Below are 18,163 nucleotides of genomic sequence, written 5' to 3'. Positions count from 1 at the left end.
CGCGCTCCTTTTATATAAATCCGCAAACCCAATAAATGCAATAGATCAATCAAACCACTACCTAGATAAGATATTTAAGTGGATCATAGATAATGGGCTTCTCCTTAATATAAAAAAGACGGAATGCATAATATTCCATAATAGGGGTACAGATGTCAGTACGGTACTAAACGGTATCGAACTTAATAAGGAAAAAATTCAAATAGTAGATAAATACAAATATCTAGGCCTATACTTTGATAAACACCTGACCTGGGACAGTCATGTTAATATAACCAGCTCAAAATTAGCCCGAGTGAATGGATTACTTTACCATTGTAGAAAAATGGTACCCAGAAATATTCTAATTGAAATATACCACGCATTATTTAATTCGGTGCTCTCCTATGGAATACAATTCTGGGGCAACACAACAAAAGCTAGTAAAAATAGGATACATATCCTACAAAAAAGGGCAATTAGATCAATATATAATTTATCATTTAGAGACCATACCCAAGAGTACTTTACTAGGGCAAAAATTTTAAACATACAAGAGAGTATACAGTATAATAGCTTATGTTTCATATACACAAACATTAGGCGGGAAAATAGCCTAATAAAAATGAAGCAGAAAAATAGACATACTAGATCACTAGAGCTATTAGATTTACCTAAATTTAACACTTCAAAAAAATTCACGTCAATATTTTATACGGGAATAAAATTATATAACACAATATCACCTGAAATTCAAGCAAAACCGACTTTAACTAGATTTAAAAAGACTATAAAATCACTAATAGTAGAAAAAAATAATAAAACCTTTACTTTTTTATTTAATTTGTTTTTATAAAGCCACTTTTGGCATAACCAATTGTTAAATTTTTTATAATATAACATGCCACTGTTCAATTTTAAGTGGACATAACATAAATTCATTAATTCTTTTTTCATGAATCGTTAACACTAATTATTATAATACACCATTGTTAAATCTATTTTTTAAATTAAATTGTTGTATTAAATTAAGCAGATAGGCACGGGGCTTACAAGTCACAATGTGACTTAGCCCCGTAGCAAACTGTATATGTAATGATAAGTAAAAAAAAATAAACATTTTTCAATTTGAATTTGATTTGAATTTGAGGTTGGTGGTTCGAACCCACCCGGGAGCGGTGTTGTGAGGTCTCAGATGTAACGTAAAAAGTCAGTGTTTTTGCACAATACCTGACGACCATTTAATTTTTGGGCTTCCGTGGCCCAAGGTAGCGCGTTCGGCTGTTAATCGAAAGGTTGGTGGTTCGAGCTTATCCGGGAGCGGTGTTGTGAGGTCTCAGACGTGACGTAAAATGTCAAAGTTTTTCCACAATACCTGACGTCCTTTTAATTTTTGGGCTTCCGTTGCGCAATGGTTATCGCGTTCAGCTTTTAACCGAGGGGTTGGTGGTTCGAGCCCACCCGGGAGCGGTGTTGTGAGGTCTCAGATGTGACGTAAAAAGTCAAAGTTTTTCCACAATTACTGAAGAACATTTAATTTTTGGGCTTCCGTTGCGCAATGGTTATCTCGTTCATCTGTTCATCTGTTAACCGAAAGGTTGGTGGTTCGAGCACACCCGGGAGTGGTGCTGTGAGGTTTCAGATGTTACGTAAAAAGTCAAAGTTTTTCCACAATACCTGGCGACCATTTAAGATCTGAGCTTCCGTTGCTCAATGAAATTCACGTTCGGCTTTTAACCGATAGTTTGGTGGTTCTAGCCCATCCGGGAGCGGTATTGTGAGGTCTCAGATGTAACGTAAAAAGTCAGAGTTTTTCCACAATGCCTGACGAACATCTAATTTTTGGGCTTCCGTGGCGCAAAGGTTAGCGCGTTCAGCTGTTAACCGAAAGGTTGGTGGTTCGAGCCCTCCCAGGAGCGGTGCTGTGAGGTTTCAGATGTTACGTAAAAAGTCAAAGTTTTTCTACAATACCTGACGACCATTTAATTTCAGAGCTTCCCTGGCTCAATGGTTAGCGCGCTCGGCTTTTAACCGATAGTTTGGTGGTTCAAGCACATCCAAGAGCGGTGTTGTGAGGTCTCAGATGTAACGTAAAAAGTCAGTGTTTTTCCACAATACCTGACGAACGTTTAATTTTTGGGCTTCCGTGGCGCAATGGTTAGCGCGTTCAGCTGTTAACCGAAAGGTTGGTGGTTCGAGCCCACCCGGGAGAGATGTTGTGGGGTCTCAGATGTAGCGTAAAAAGTCGTAAGTTTTCCACAATACCTGACAACCATTTAATTTCTGAGCTTCCGTGGCTCAATGGTTAGCGCGTTCGGCTGTTAACCGAAAGGTTGGTGGTTTGAGCCCACCCGGGAGCGGTGTTGCGAGATCTCAAATGTAACGTAAAAGTCCAAAGTTTTTCAACAATACCTGACGACCATTTAATTTTTGGGCTTCCGTGGCGCAATGGTTAGCGCGTTCGGCTGTTGACCGAAAGGTTTGTGGTTCGAGCCCATCCGGGAGCGGTGTTGTGAGGTCTCAGATGTGACGTAAAAAGTCAAAGTTTTTCCACAATTACTGAAGAACATTTAATTTTTGGGCTTCCGTGACTCAATGAAATTCGCGTTCAGCTGTTAACCGAAAGGTTAGTGGTTCGAGCCCACCTTGGAGCGGTGTTGTGAGGTCTCAGATATAACGTAAAAAGTCAGTGTTTTTGCACAATACCTGACGAACGTTTAATTTTTGGGCTTCTGAGGCGCAATGGTTAGCGCGTTCAGCTGTTAACCGAAAGGTTGGTGGTTCGAGCCCATCCGGGAGCGGTGTTGTGAGGTCTCAGATTTGACGTAAAAAGTCAGTGTTTTTGCACAATACCTGACGATCATCTAATTTTTGGGCTTCCGTGGCGCAATGGTTAGCGCGTTCGGCTGTTAACCGAAAGGTTGGTGGTTCGAGCCCACCCAGGAGCGGTGCTGTGAGGTTTTAGATGTTACGTAAAAATGCCAAGTTTTTCTACAATACCTGACGACCATTTAATTTCAGAGCTTCCCTGGCTCAATGGTTAGCGCGTTCGGCTTTTAACCGATAGTTTGGTGATTCAAGCACATCCAAGAGCGGTGTTGTGAGGTCTCAGATGTAACGTAAAAGTCAGTGTTTTTCCACAATACCTGACGAACCTTTAATTTTTGGGCTTCCGTGTCGCAATGGTTAGCGCGTTCAGCTGTTAACCGAAAGGTTGGTGGATCGAGCCCATCCGGGAGCGGTGTTGTGAGGTCAGATCAGACGTGACGTAAAATGTCAAAGTTTTTCCACAATACCTGACGTCCATTTAATTTTTGGGCTTCCGTGGCGCAAAGGTTAGCGCGTTCAGCTGTTAACCGAAAGGTTGGTGGTTCGAGCCCACCCAGGAGCGGTCCTGTGAGGTTTCAGATGTTACGTAAAAAGTCAAAGTTTTTCTACAATACCTGACGACCATTTAATTTCAGAACTTCCCTGGCTCAATGGTTAGCGCGTTCGGCTTTTAACCGAATGGTTTGGTGATTCAAGCACATCCAAGAGCGGTGTTGTGAGGTCTCATATGTAACGTAAAGGTCAGTGTTTTTCCACAATACCTGACGAACGTTTAATTTTTGGGCTTCCGTGTCGCAATGGTTAGCGCGTTCAGCTGTTAACCGAAAGGTTGGTGGTTCGAGCCCATCCGGGAGCGGTGTTGTGAGGTCTCAGATTTGACGTAAAAAGTCAGTGTTTTGCACAATACCTGACGACCATTTAATTTTTGGGCTTACGTGGCCCAAGGTAGCGCGTTCGGCTGTTAACCGAAATTTTGGTGGTTCGAGCCCATCCGGGAGCGTTGTTGTGAGGTCTCAGATGTAACGTAAAAAGTCAGTGTTTTTCCACAATACCTGACGAACGTTTAATTTTAGGGCTTCCGTGGCGCAATGGTTAGCGCGTTCGGCTGTTAACCGAAAGGTTGGTGGTTCGAGCCCATCCGGGAGCGGTGTTGTGAGGTCTCAGATTTGACGTAAAAAGTCAGTGTTTTGCACAATACCTGACGACCATTTAATTTTTGGGCTTACGTGGCCCAAGGTAGCGCGTTCGGCTGTTAACCGAAATTTTGGTGGTTCGAGCCCATCCGGGAGCGTTGTTGTGAGGTCTCAGATGTAACGTAAAAAGTCAGTGTTTTTCCACAATACCTGACGAAGGTTTAATTTTTGGGCTTCCGTGGCGCAATGGTTAGCGCGTTCAGCTGTTAACCGAAAGGTTGGTGGTTCGAGCCCATCCGGGAGCGGTGTTGTGAGGTCTCAGATTTGACGTAAAAAGTCAGTGTTTTGCACAATAACTGACGACCATTTAATTTTTGGGCTTACGTGGCCCAAGGTAGCGCGTTCGGCTGTTAACCGAAATTTTGGTGGTTCGAGCCCATCCGGGAGCGTTGTTGTGAGGTCTCAGATGTAACGTAAAAAGTCAGTGTTTTTCCACAATACCTGACGAAGGTTTAATTTTTGGGCTTCCGTGGCGCAATGGTTAGCGCGTTCGGCTGTTAACCGAAAGGTTGGTGGTTCGAGCCCACCCGGGAGCGGTGTTGTGAGGTCTCAGATGTAACGTAAAAAGTCAGTGTTTTTGCACAATACCTGACGACCATTTAATTTTTGGGCTTCCGTGGCCCAAGGTAGCGCGTTCGGCTGTTAATCGAAAGGTTGGTGGTTCGAGCTTATCCGGGAGCGGTGTTGTGAGGTCTCAGACGTGACGTAAAATGTCAAAGTTTTTCCACAATACCTGACGTCCATTTAATTTTTGGGCTTCCGTTGCGCAATGGTTATCGCGTTCAGCTGTTAACCGAGGGGTTGGTGGTTCGAGCCCACCCGGGAGCGGTGTTGTGAGGTCTCAGATGTGACGTAAAAAGTCAAAGTTTTTCCACAATTACTGAAGAACATTTAATTTTTGGGCTTCCGTGGCGCAATGGTTATCTCGTTCATCTGTTCATCTGTTAACCGAAAGGTTGGTGGTTCGAGCACACCCGGGAGTGGTGCTGTGAGGTTTCAGATGTTACGTAAAAAGTCAAAGTTTTTCCACAATACCTGACGACCATTTAAGATCTGAGCTTCCGTGGCTCAATCAAATTCACGTTCGGCTTTTAACCGACAGTTTGGTGGTTCTAGCCCATCCTGGAGCGGTATTGTGAGGTCTCAGATGTAACGTAAAAAGTCAGAGTTTTTCCACAATGCCTGACGAACATCTAATTTTTGAGCTTCCGTGGCGCAAAGGTTAGCGCGTTCAGCTGTTAACCGAAAGGTTGGTGGTTCTAGCCCTCCCAGGAGCGGTGCTGTGAGGTTTCAGATGTTACGTAAAAAGTCAAAGTTTTTCTACAATACCTGACGACCATTTAATTTCAGAGCTTCCCTGGCTCAGTGGTTAGCGCGCTCGGCTTTTAACCGATAGTTTGGTGGTTCAAGCACATCCAAGAGCGGTGTTGTGAGGTCTCAGATTTGACGTAAAAAGTCAGTGTTTTTGCACAATACCTGACGACCATTTAATTTTTGGGCTTACGTGGCCCAAGGTAGCACGTTCGGCTGTTAACCGAAATTTTGGTGGTTCGAGCCCATCCGGGAGCGTTGTTGTGAGGTCTCAGATGTAACGTAAAATTAGGTGTTTTTCCACAATACCTGACGAACGTTTAATTTTTAAGCTTCCGTGGCGCAATGGTTAGCGCGTTCGGCTATTAACCGAAAGATTGGTGGGTCGAGGCCACCCGGGAGCGGTGTTGCGAGATCTCAAATGTAACGTAAAAAGTCAAAGTTTTTCCACAATACCTGACGACCATTTAATTTCAGAGCTCAAGTGGCTCAATGGTTAGCGCGTTCGGCTTTCCGCTCCCGGGTTGGCTCGAACCACCGACCCTTTCGGTTAACAGCCGAACGCACTAAGCATTGCGCCACGGAAGCTTAGATTTTAAAATGTTGTCAGGTATTGTGGAAAAACTTTGGCTTTTTACGTTACATTTGAGATCTCACAACACCGCTCCCGGGTGGGCTCGAACGACCAACCTTTCGGTTAACAGATGAACGTGATAACCATTGCGAAAAGGAAGCCCAAAAATTAAATGGTCTTCAGGTATTGTGGAAAAACTTTTATATTCTGGGTTACAGCTGACACCTCACAACACCGCTCCCGGATGGGCTCGAACCACCACCCTTTCGGTTAACAGACGAAAGCACAAAACATTGCGCCACGGAAGCTTAGAATTTAAAATGTTGTCAGGTATTTTGGAAAAACTTTGGCTTTTTTACGTTACTTTTGAGATCTCACAACACCGCTCCCGGGTGGGCTCGAACCTCCGACCTTTCGGTTAACAGCCGAACGCACTAAGCATTGCGCCATGGAAGCTTAGAATTTAAAATGTTGTCAGGTATTGTGGAAAAACTTTGGCTTTTTACGTTACTTTTGAGATCTCACAACACCGCTCCCGGGTGGGCTCGAACCACCAACCTTTCGGTTAACAGATGTAGGCATTAACCATTGCGCAACGGAAGCCCAAATATTATATCGTCGTCAGGTATTGTGGAAAAACTTTGACTTTTTACGTCACATCTGAGACCTCACAACACCGCTCCCGGATGGGCTCAAACGTCCAACCTTTCGGTTAACAGATGAACGTGATAACCATTGCGAAAAGGAAGCCCAAAAATTAAATGGTCTTCATGTATTGTGGAAAAACTTTTATATTCTGGGTTACAGCTGACACCTCACAACACCGCTCCCGGATGGGCTCCAACCACCACCCTTTCGGCTAACAGACGAAAACACAAAACATTACGCCACGGAAGCTTAGAATTTAAAATGTTGTCAGGTATTTTGGAAAAACTTTGGCTTTTTTACGTTACTTTTGAGATCTCACAACACCACTCCCGGGTGGGCTCGAACCACCGACCTTTCGGTTAACAGCCGAACGCACTAAGCATTGCGCCATGGAAGCTTAGAATTTTAAATGTTGTCAGGTATTGTGGAAAAACTTTGGCTTTTTACGTTACTTTTGAGATCTCACAACACCGCTCCCGGGTGGGCTCGAACCACCATCCTTTCAGTTAACAGCCGAACGCGCTAACCATTGAGCCACGGAAGCTCAGAAATTCAATGGTTGTCAGGTATTTTGAAAAACTTTGGCTTTTTTACGTTACTTTTGAGATTCCACAACACCGCTCACGGGTGGGCTCGAACCACCGACCTTTCGGTTAACAGACGAACACACTAAGCATTGCGCCATGGAAGCTTAGAATTTAAAATGTTGTCAGGTATTGTGGAAAAACTTTGGCTTTTTACGTTACTTTTGAGATCTCACAACACCGCTCCCGGGTGGGCTCGAACCACCAACCTTTCGGTTAACAGATGAACGCGATAACCATTGCGCAACGGAAGCCCAAACATTATATCGTCGTCAGGTATTGTGGAAAAACTTTGACTTCTTCCGTCACATCTGAGATTTCAAAACACCGCTCCCGGGTGGGCTTGAACCACCAACCTTTCGAATAACAGCCCAACGCGCTAACCAATGCGCCACAGAAGCCCAAAAATTTAATGATCGTCAGGTAATGTGTAAAAACTTCGATTTTTTACGTTACATCTGAGATCTCATAACACCGCTCCCGGGTGGGCTCGAACCACCAACCTTTCGATTAACAGCCGAATGCGCTAACCATTGAGCCACAGAAGATCAGAAATTCAATGTTTGTCAGGTATTGTGGAAAACTTATGACTTTTTTTGCTACATCTGAGACCCCACAACACCGCTCCCGGATGAGCTCGAACCACCACCCTTTCGGTTAACAGCCGAATGCGCTAACCATTGCGCCACGGAAGCCCAAAAAATAAATGTTCGTCAGGTATTGTGGGAAAACTTTGAATTTTTACGTCACATCTGGGACCTCACAACACCGCTCCCGAAGTGGCAAGAACCACCAACCTTTCGATTAACAGTTGAACAAGCTAACCATTGCGCCACGGAAGCCCAAAAATTAAAAGTTCGTCAGGTATTGTGGAAAAACTGTAACTTTTTACGTTGCATCTGAGACCTCACAAATCCTCTCCCGGGTGGGCTCGAACCACCAACCTTTCGAATAACAGCCGAACGCACCAAAAAATGCACCACAGAAGCCCGAAAATTTAATGGTCGTCAGGTATTGTGGAAAAACTTTGACTTTTTACGTTTCTTATAAAACTTAACACCAACGTTCCCGGTAGGGCTTGAGCCGCCAACCTATCGGATAACAGCCGAACAGACTAACCCTTGCGCCACGGAAGCCCAAAAATTAAATGGTCGTCAGGTATTGTGCAAAAACTTTGACTTTTTACGTCACATCTTAGACCTCACAACACCGCTCCCGGATGGGCTCGAACCACCAACCTTTCGCTTAACAGCTGAACGCGCTAACCATTGCGCCACGGAAGCCCAAAAATTAAATGTTCGTCAGGTATTGTGGAAAACCTCTGCCTTTTTGTTACATCTGAGACCTCACAACACCGCTCCCAGGTGGGCTCGAACCACCAACCTTTCGATTAACAGCCGAACGCGCTAATTATTGAGCCACGGAAGCTCAGAAATTAAATGGTTGTCAGGTATTGTGGAAAACTTATGACTTTTTATGCTACATCTTGGACCCCACAACACCTCTCCCGGGCGGGCTGGAACCACCAACCTTTCGGTTAACAGCTGAACGCGCTAACCATTGCGCCACGGAAGCCCGAAAATTAAATGTTCGTCAGGTATTGAAGAAAAACTCTGACTTTTTACGTTACATCTGAGACCTCACAACACCGCTCCCGGGTGGGCTTGAACCACCAACCTTTTGAATAACAGCTGAACGCACTAACCATTGCACACGGAAGCCCAAAAATTAAATGGTCGTCAGGTATTGTGGAAAACTTATGACTTTTTACGCTACATCTGAGACCCCACCCCACAACACCTCTCCCGGGTGGGCTGGAACCACCAACCTTTCGGTTAACAGATGAACGCGCTAACCATTGCGCCACGGAAGGCCAAAAATTAAATGGTCGTCAGGTATTGTTGAAAAACTCTGACTTTTTACGTTACATCTGTGACCTCACAATAACGCTCCCGGATGGGCTCGAACCACCAAATTATCGGTTTAAAAGCCGAACGCGGTATTGATTGAGCCACGGAAGCTATGAAATTTTATGGTCGTCAGGTATTGTGGAAAAACTTTGACTTTATACGTTAAATCTGAGACCTCACAACACCGCTCCCGGATGGGCTCGAACCACCAAACTATTGGTTAAAAGCCGAACGCGGTATTGATTGAGCCAAGGAAGCTCTGAAATTAAATGATTGTCAGGTATAGTGGAAAACCTATGACTTTTTACGTTACATCTGAGACCCACACACCTCTCCAGGGTGGGCTCGAACCACCAACCTTTCGAATAACAGCTGAACGCGCTAACCATTGCACCACAGAAGCCCAAAAATTCAATGATCGTCAGGTAATGTGTAAAAACTTTGGTTTTTTACGTTACATAAGAGATCTTACAACACCGCTCCCGGGTGGGCTCGAAAAAACCAAACTATCGGTTAAAAGCCGAACGCGCTATTGATTGAGCCACGGAAGGTCTGAAATTAAATGGTCAAAAATGAGACCTCACAACACCGCTCCCGGATGGGCTCGAACCACCACCCTTTCGGTTAACAGCCGAATTTGCTAACCATTGCGCCACGGAAGCCCTAAAAATAAATGTTCGTCAGGTATTGTGGGAAAACTTTGAATTTTTACGTCACATCTGGGACCTCACAACACCGCTCCCGGATGGGTTCGAACCACCAACCTTTCGATTAACAGCCGAACAAGCTAACCATTGAGCCACAGAAGCTCAGAAATTAAATGGTTGTTAGGTATTGTGGAAAACTTATGACTTTTTACGCTACATCTGAGACCCCACAACACCTCTCCCGGGTGGGCTCGAACCACCAACCTTTCGGTTAACAGATGAACGCGATAACCATTGCGCAGCGGAAGCCCAAAAATTATATCGTCGTCAGGTATTGTGGAAAAACTTTTATATTCCGGGTTACAGCTGACACCTCACAACACCGCTCCCGGATGGGCTCGAACCACCACCCTTTCGGTTAACAGACGAAAGCAAAAACATTGCGCCACGGAAGCTTAGAATTTAAAATGTTGTCAGGTATTTTGGAAAAACTTTGACTTTTAACGTTACTTATAACACTTCACACCAACGTTCTCGGCTGGGCTTGAGCCACCAACCTTTCGGATAACAGCCGAACGCGCTAACCAAATGCGCCACAGAAGCCCAAAAATTGAATTGCCGTCAGGTATTGTGTAAAAACTTTGACTTTTTACGTCACATCTGAGACCTCACAACACCGCTCCCGGACGGGCTCGAACCACCATCCTTTCAGTTAACAGCCGAACGCGCTAACCATTGAGCCACGGAAGCTCAGAAATTCAATGGTTGTCAGGTATTGTGGAAAAACTTTGGCTTTTTACGTTACTTTTGAGATCTCACAACACCGCTCCCGGGAGGGTCGAACCACCAATCTTTCGGTTAACATGAACGCGATAACCATTGCGCAACGGAAGCCCAAAAATTATATCGTCCTCAGGTATTGTGGAAAAACTTTGACTTTTTACGTCACATCTGAGACCTCACAACACCGCTCCCGGATGGGCTCGAACCACCAACCTTTCGGTTAACAGCCGAACGCACTAAGCATTGCGCCACGGAAGCTTAGAATTTAAAATGTTGTCAGGTATTGTGGAAAAACTTTGGCTTTTTACGTTACATTTGAGATCTCACAACACCGCTCCCGGGTGGGCTGGAACGACCAACCTTTCGGTTAACAGATGAACGTGATAACCATTGCGAAAAGGAAGCCCAAAAATTAAATGGTCTTCAGGTATTGTGGAAAAACTTTTTTATTCTGGGTTACAGCTGACACCTCACAACACCGCTCCCGGATGGGCTCGAACCACCACCCTTTCGGTTAACAGACGAAAGCACAAAACATTGCACCACGGAAGCTTAGAATTTAAAATGTTGTCAGGTATTTTGGAAAAACTTTGGCTTTTTTACGTTACTTTTGAGATCTCACAACACCGCTCACGGGTGGGCTCGAACCACCGACCTTTCGGTTAACAGCCGAACACACTAAGCATTGCGCCATGGAAGCTTAGAATTTAAAATGTTGCCAGGTATTGTGGAAAAACTTTGGCTTTTTACGTTACTTTTGAGATCTCACAACACCGCTCCCGGGTGGGCTCGAACCACCAACCTTTCGGTTAACAGATGAACGCGATAACCATTGCGCAACGGAAGCCCAAACATTATATCGTCGTCAGGTATTGTGGAAAAACTTTGACTTCTTACGTCACATCTGAGATCTCACAACACCGCTCCGGGATGGGCTCGAACCACCAACCTCTCGGTTAACAGCCGAATGCGCTAACCATTGCGCCACGGAAGCCCAAAAAATAAATGTTCGTCAGGTATTGTGGGAAAACTTTGACTTTTTACGTCACATCTGAGACCTCACAACACCGCTCCCGGGTGGGCTCGAACCACCAACCTTTCGGTTAACAGCCGAACGCACTAAGCATTGCGCCATGGAAGCTTAGAATTTAAAATGTTGTCAGGTATTGTGGAAAAACTTTGGCTTTTTACGTTACTTTTGACATCTCACAACACCGCTCCCGGGTGGGCTCGAACCACCAACCTTTCGGTTAACAGCCGAACGCACTAAGCATTGCGCCATGGAAGCTTAGAAAATTGAATTTGAACAGTTTTTTGAATGAATATCGTTACATTTGCTTGAATTAAAGCAAAAAGTACAAAAATAGTGGTTTCAGTGGTTATATTTGAAAATATTGAAAAAATACTCAAAATGTGCTTCTCTGGTCGAGAAACGTCGATTTTGATAATGGTATTAAAAAACGAGGTACATTTTTATTTATTGATCAATCGAGATGAAATCACTTTTATTGAGTATTTTATAGGTAATTAAGCTTAAGTCGGTCAAAAATTTGTCCAGAAAAAAATGCATTCAAAAGTGTACCGAAAAAATCGCATGTTTTTTTCTTCAAGATACGAAATCCGTGACAACGATTTCTTATTGAAAATTGAATTAGAACAGTTTTTTGAGTGAATATCGTTACATTTGCTTGAATTACAGCAAAAAATACAAAAATAATGGTTTCAGTGGTTATATTTGAAAATAGTGAAAAAATACTCAAAATGTGCTTCTCTGGTCGAGAAACGTCGTTTTCGTAAATGTTATTAAAAATCGAGGTACATTTTTATTTATTGATCAATCGAGATAAAATCGCTTTTAACGAGTATTTTATAGGTAATTAAGCTTAAGTCGGTCAAACATTTGTCCAGAAAAAATGCATTCAAAAGTGTACCGAAAAAATCGCATGTTTTTTTTCTTCAACATACAAAATCCGTGACAACGATTTTTTACTGAAAATTTAATTTGAACAATTTTTTGAATAAATATCGTTACAGTTGCTTGAATTACAGCAAAAAATACAAAAATAATGGGTTCAGTGGTTATATTTGAAAATAGTGAAAAAATTCTCAAAATGTGCTTTTCTGGTCGAGAAACGTCGATTTTGAAAAAGGTATTAAAAATCGAGGTACATTTTTATTTATTGATCAATCGAGATGAAATCACTTTTAACGAGTATTTTATAGGTAATTAAGCTTAAGTCGGTCAAAAATTTGTCCAGAAAAAAATGCATTCAAAAGTGTACCGAAAAAATCGCATGTTTTTTTTTCTTCAAGATACAAAATCCGTGACAACGATTTCTTACTGAAAGTTGAATTTGAACAGTTTTGTGAATGAATATCGTTGCATTTGCTTGAATTAGAGCAAAAAATACAAAAATAATGGTTTCAGTGGTTATATTTGAAAATAGTGTAAAAATTCTCAAAATGTGCTTTTCTGGTCGAGAAACGTCGATTTTGAAAAAGGTATTAAAAATCGAGGTTCATTTTTATTTATTGATCAATCGAGATGAAATCACTTTTAATGAGTATTTTATAGGTAATTAAGCTTAAGTCGGTCAAAAATTTGTCCAGAAAAAAATGCATTCAAAAGTGTACCGAAAAAATCGCATGTTTTTTTCTTCAAGATACGAAATCCGTGACAACGATTTCTTATTGAAAATTGAATTTGAACAGTTTTTTGAATGAATATCGTTACATTTGCTTGAATTACAGCAAAAAATACAAAAATAATGGTTTCAGTGGTTGTATTTGAAAATAGCGAAAAAATTTTCAAAATGTGCTTTTCTGGTCGAGAAACGTCGATTTTGAAAATGGTATTAAAAATCGAGGTACATTTTTATTTATTGATCAATCGAGATGAAATCACTTTTAATGAGTATTTTATAGGTAATTAAGCTTAAGTCGGTCAAAAATTTGTCCAGAAAAAAATGCATTCAAAAGTGTACCGAAAAAATCGCATGTTTTTTTCTTCAAGATACGAAATCCGTGACAACGATTTCTTATTGAAAATTGAATTAGAACAGTTTTTTGAGTGAATATCGTTACATTTGCTTGAATTACAGCAAAAAATACAAAAATAATGGTTTCAGTGGTTATATTTGAAAATAGTGAAAAAATACTCAAAATGTGCTTCTCTGGTCGAGAAACGTCGTTTTCGTAAATGTTATTAAAAATCGAGGTACATTTTTATTTATTGATCAATCGAGATAAAATCGCTTTTAACGAGTATTTTATAGGTAATTAAGCTTAAGTCGGTCAAACATTTGTCCAGAAAAAATGCATTCAAAAGTGTACCGAAAAAATCGCATGTTTTTTTTCTTCAACATACAAAATCCGTGACAACGATTTTTTACTGAAAATTGAATTTGAACAATTTTTTGAATAAATATCGTTACATTTGCTTGAATTACAGCAAAAAATACAAAAATAATGGGTTCAGTGGTTATATTTGAAAATAGTGAAAAAATTCTCAAAATGTGCTTTTCTGGTCGAGAAACGTCGATTTTGAAAAAGGTATTAAAAATCGAGGTACATTTTTATTTATTGATCAATCGAGATGAAATCACTTTTAACGAGTATTTTATAGGTAATTAAGCTTAAGTCGGTCAAAAATTTGTCCAGAAAAAAATGCATTCAAAAGTGTACCGAAAAAATCGCATGTTTTTTTTTCTTCAAGATACAAAATCCGTGACAACGATTTCTTATTGAAAATTTAATTTAAACAGTTTTTTGAATGAATATCGTTACATTTGCTTGAATTATAGCAAAAAGTACAAAAATAATGGTTTCAGTGGTTATATTTCAAAATATTGAAAAAATACTCAAAATGTGCTTCTGTGGTCGAGAAACGTCGTTTTCGAAAATGTTATTAAAAATCGAGGTTCATTTTTATTTATTGATCAATCGAGATGAAATCACTTTTAATGAGTATTTTGTAGGTACTTAAGCTGAATTAGGTCAAAAATTTGTCCAGAAGAAAATGCATTCAAAAGTGTACCGAAAAAATCGCATGTTTTTTTTCTTCAAGATACAAAATCCGTGACAACGATTTCTTACTGAAAATTCATTTTGAACAGTTTTTTGAATGAATATCGTTACATTTGCTTGAATTACAGCAAAAAATACAAAAATAATGGTTTCAGTGGTTATATTTGAAAATAGTGAAAAAATTCTCAAAATGTGCTTTTCTGGTCGAGAAACGTCGATTTTGAAAAAGGTATTAAAAATCGAGGTACATTTTTATTTATTGATCAATCGAGATGAAATCACTTTTAACGAGTATTTTATAGGTAATTAAGCTTAAGTCGGTCAAAAATTTGTCCAGAAAAAAATGCATTCAAAAGTGTACCGAAAAAATCGCATGTTTTTTTTTCTTCAAGATACAAAATCCGTGACAACGATTTCTTATTGAAAATTTAATTTAAACAGTTTTTTGAATGAATATCGTTACATTTGCTTGAATTATAGCAAAAAGTACAAAAATAATGGTTTCAGTGGTTATATTTGAAAATATTGAAAAAATACTCAAAATGTGCTTCTGTGGTCGAGAAACGTCGTTTTCGAAAATGTTATTAAAAATCGATATACATTTTTATTTATTGATCAATCGAGATGAAATCACTTTTAATGAGTATTTTGTAGGTACTTAAGCTGAATTAGGTCAAAAATTTGTCCAGAAGAAAATGCATTCAAAAGTGTACCGAAAAAATCGCATGTTTTTTTTCTTCAAGATACAAAATCCGTGACAACGATTTCTTACTGAAAATTCATTTTGAACAGTTTTTTGAATGAATATCGTTACATTTGCTTGAATTACAGCAAAAAATACAAAAATAATGGGTTCCGTGGTTATATGTGAAAATAGTGGAAAAATTCTCAAAATGTGCTTTTCTGGTCGAGAAACGTCGATTGTGAAAAGGGTATTAAAAATCGAGGTACATTTTTATTCCAATTCAATCAATTCAAAATGTTTTTTTTATTTGCATTACAGATACAGTATACCACGGGGCTAAGTCACATTGTGACTTGTAAGCCCCGTGCCTATCTGTTTAATTTAATATAACAATTTTAATTTAATCAAATAAAAATAGATTTAACAATGGTGTCTTATAATAAATAATGTTAAAGATTCATGAAAAAACTTAATGTATATATGTTATATCCACTTGAAATTAAACAATGGCATGGTATAACATAAAAAATTTAACAATGGGTTATGCCAAAGGTGGCTTTATAAAACAAATTAAATAAAAAAGTAAAGGTTTTGTTATTTTTTTCCAATATTAGTGATTTTATAGTCTTTTTAAATCTAAATAAATTCGGTTTGGCTTGAATTTCTGGTGATATTGTGTTATATAATTTTATTCCCGAATAAAAGATAGACGTGAATTTTTTTGATCAATCGAGATGAAATCACTTTTATTGAGTATTAAGCTGAATACGGTCAAAAATTTGTCCAGAAAAAATGCATTCAAAAGTGTACCGAAAAAATCGCATGTTTTTTTTCTTCAAGATACAAAATCCGTGACAACGATTTCTTATTGAAAATTGAATTTGAACAGTTTTTTGAATGAATATCGTTACATTTGCTTGAATTAAAGCAAAAAGTACAAAAATAGTGGTTTCAGTGGTTATATTTGAAAATATTGAAAAAATACTCAAAATGTGCTTCTCTGGTCGAGAAACGTCGATTTTGAAAAAGGTATTAAAAATCGAGGTTCATTTTTATTTATTGATCAATCGAGATGAAATCACTTTTAATGAGTATTTTATAGGTAATTAAGCTTAAGTCGGTCAAAAATTTGTCCAGAAAAAAATGCATTCAAAAGTGTACCGAAAAAATCGCATGTTTTTTTCTTCAAGATACGAAATCCGTGACAACGATTTCTTATTGAAAATTGAATTAGAACAGTTTTTTGAATGAATATCGTTACATTTGCTTGAATTACAGCAAAAAATACAAAAATAATGGTTTCAGTGGTTATATTTGAAAATAGTGAAAAAATTTTCAAAATGTGCTTTTCTGGTCGCGAAACGTCGATTTTGAAAATGGTATTAAAAATCGAGGTACATTTTTATTTATTGATCAATCGAGATGAAATCACTTTTAATGAGTATTTTATAGGTAATTAAGCTTAAGTCGGTCAAAAATTTTTCCAGAAAAAAATGCATTCAAAAGTGTACCGAAAAAAATCGCATGTTTTTTTCTTCAAGATACAAAATCCGTGACAACGATTTCTTATTGAAAATTGAATTTGAACAGTTTTTTGAATGAATATCGTTACATTTGCTTGAGTTACAGCAAAAAATACAAAAATAATGGTTTCAGTGGTTATATTTGAAAATAGTGAAAAAATTCTCAAAATGTGCTTTTCTGGTCGAGAAACGTCGATTTTGATAATGGTATTAAAAATCGAGGTACATTTTTATTTATTGATCAATCGAGATGAAATCACTTTTATTGAGTATTTTGTAGGTAATTAAGCTGAATACGGTCAAAAATTTGTCCAGAAAAAATGCATTCAAAAGTGTACCGAAAAAATCGCATGTTTTTTTCTTCAAGATACAAAATCCGTGACAACGATTTCTTACTGAAAGTTGAATTTGAACAGTTTTGTGAATGAATATCGTTACATTTGCTTGAATTAGAGCAAAAAATACAAAAATAATGGTTTCAGTGGTTATATTTGAAAATAGTGTAAAAATTCTCAAAATGTGCTTTTCTGGTCGAGAAACGTCGATTTTGAAAAAGGTATTAAAAATCGAGGTTCATTTTTATTTATTGATCAATCGAGATGAAATCACTTTTAATGAGTATTTTATAGGTAATTAAGCTTAAGTCGGTCAAAAATTTGTCCAGAAAAAAATGCATTCAAAAGTGTACCGAAAAAATCGCATGTTTTTTTCTTCAAGATACGAAATCCGTGACAACGATTTCTTATTGAAAATTGAATTTGAACAGTTTTTTGAATGAATATCGTTACATTTGCTTGAATTACAGCAAAAAATACAAAAATAATGGTTTCAGTGGTTGTATTTGAAAATAGCGAAAAAATTTTCAAAATGTGCTTTTCTGGTCGAGAAACGTCGATTTTGAAAATGGTATTAAAAATCGAGGTACATTTTTATTTATTGATCAATCGAGATGAAATCACTTTTAATGAGTATTTTATAGGTAATTAAGCTTAAGTCGGTCAAAAATTTGTCCAGAAAAAAATGCATTCAAAAGTGTACCGAAAAAATCGCATGTTTTTTTCTTCAAGATACGAAATCCGTGACAACGATTTCTTATTGAAAATTGAATTAGAACAGTTTTTTGAATGAATATCGTTACATTTGCTTGAATTACAGCAAAAAATACAAAAATAATGGTTTCAGTGGTTATATTTGAAAATAGTGAAAAAATACTCAAAATGTGCTTCTCTGGTCGAGAAACGTCGTTTTCGTAAATGTTATTAAAAATCGAGGTACATTTTTATTTATTGATCAATCGAGATAAAATCGCTTTTAACGAGTATTTTATAGGTAATTAAGCTTAAGTCGGTCAAACATTTGTCCAGAAAAAATGCATTCAAAAGTGTACCGAAAAAATCGCATGTTTTTTTTCTTCAACATACAAAATCCGTGACAACGATTTTTTACTGAAAATTGAATTTGAACAATTTTT

At 38.8% G+C, this 18,163-nt stretch overlaps 1 non-coding gene across 1 annotated transcript; it reads left to right on the top strand.

Annotated features, from left to right (window-relative positions):
* The first annotated feature begins 5,643 nt into the window (after nucleotides 1–5,643).
* Nucleotides 5,644–5,716, top strand: TRNAN-AUU (transfer RNA asparagine (anticodon AUU)). Its single transcript has one exon. It is a non-coding gene; the product is annotated as a tRNA-Asn (tRNA).
* Nucleotides 5,717–18,163: the final 12,447 nt, after the last annotated feature.

The sequence above is a fragment of the Phalangium opilio genome, unplaced genomic scaffold, assembly GCF_054372755.1.
Source record: "Phalangium opilio isolate 3A_F unplaced genomic scaffold, DU_Popi_V2 ptg000101l_1, whole genome shotgun sequence".
Taxonomy (NCBI): domain Eukaryota; kingdom Metazoa; phylum Arthropoda; class Arachnida; order Opiliones; family Phalangiidae; genus Phalangium; species Phalangium opilio.
The sequence above is the reverse complement of the archived record's forward strand: the minus strand, read 5'-3'. Positions and strand labels throughout refer to the sequence as shown.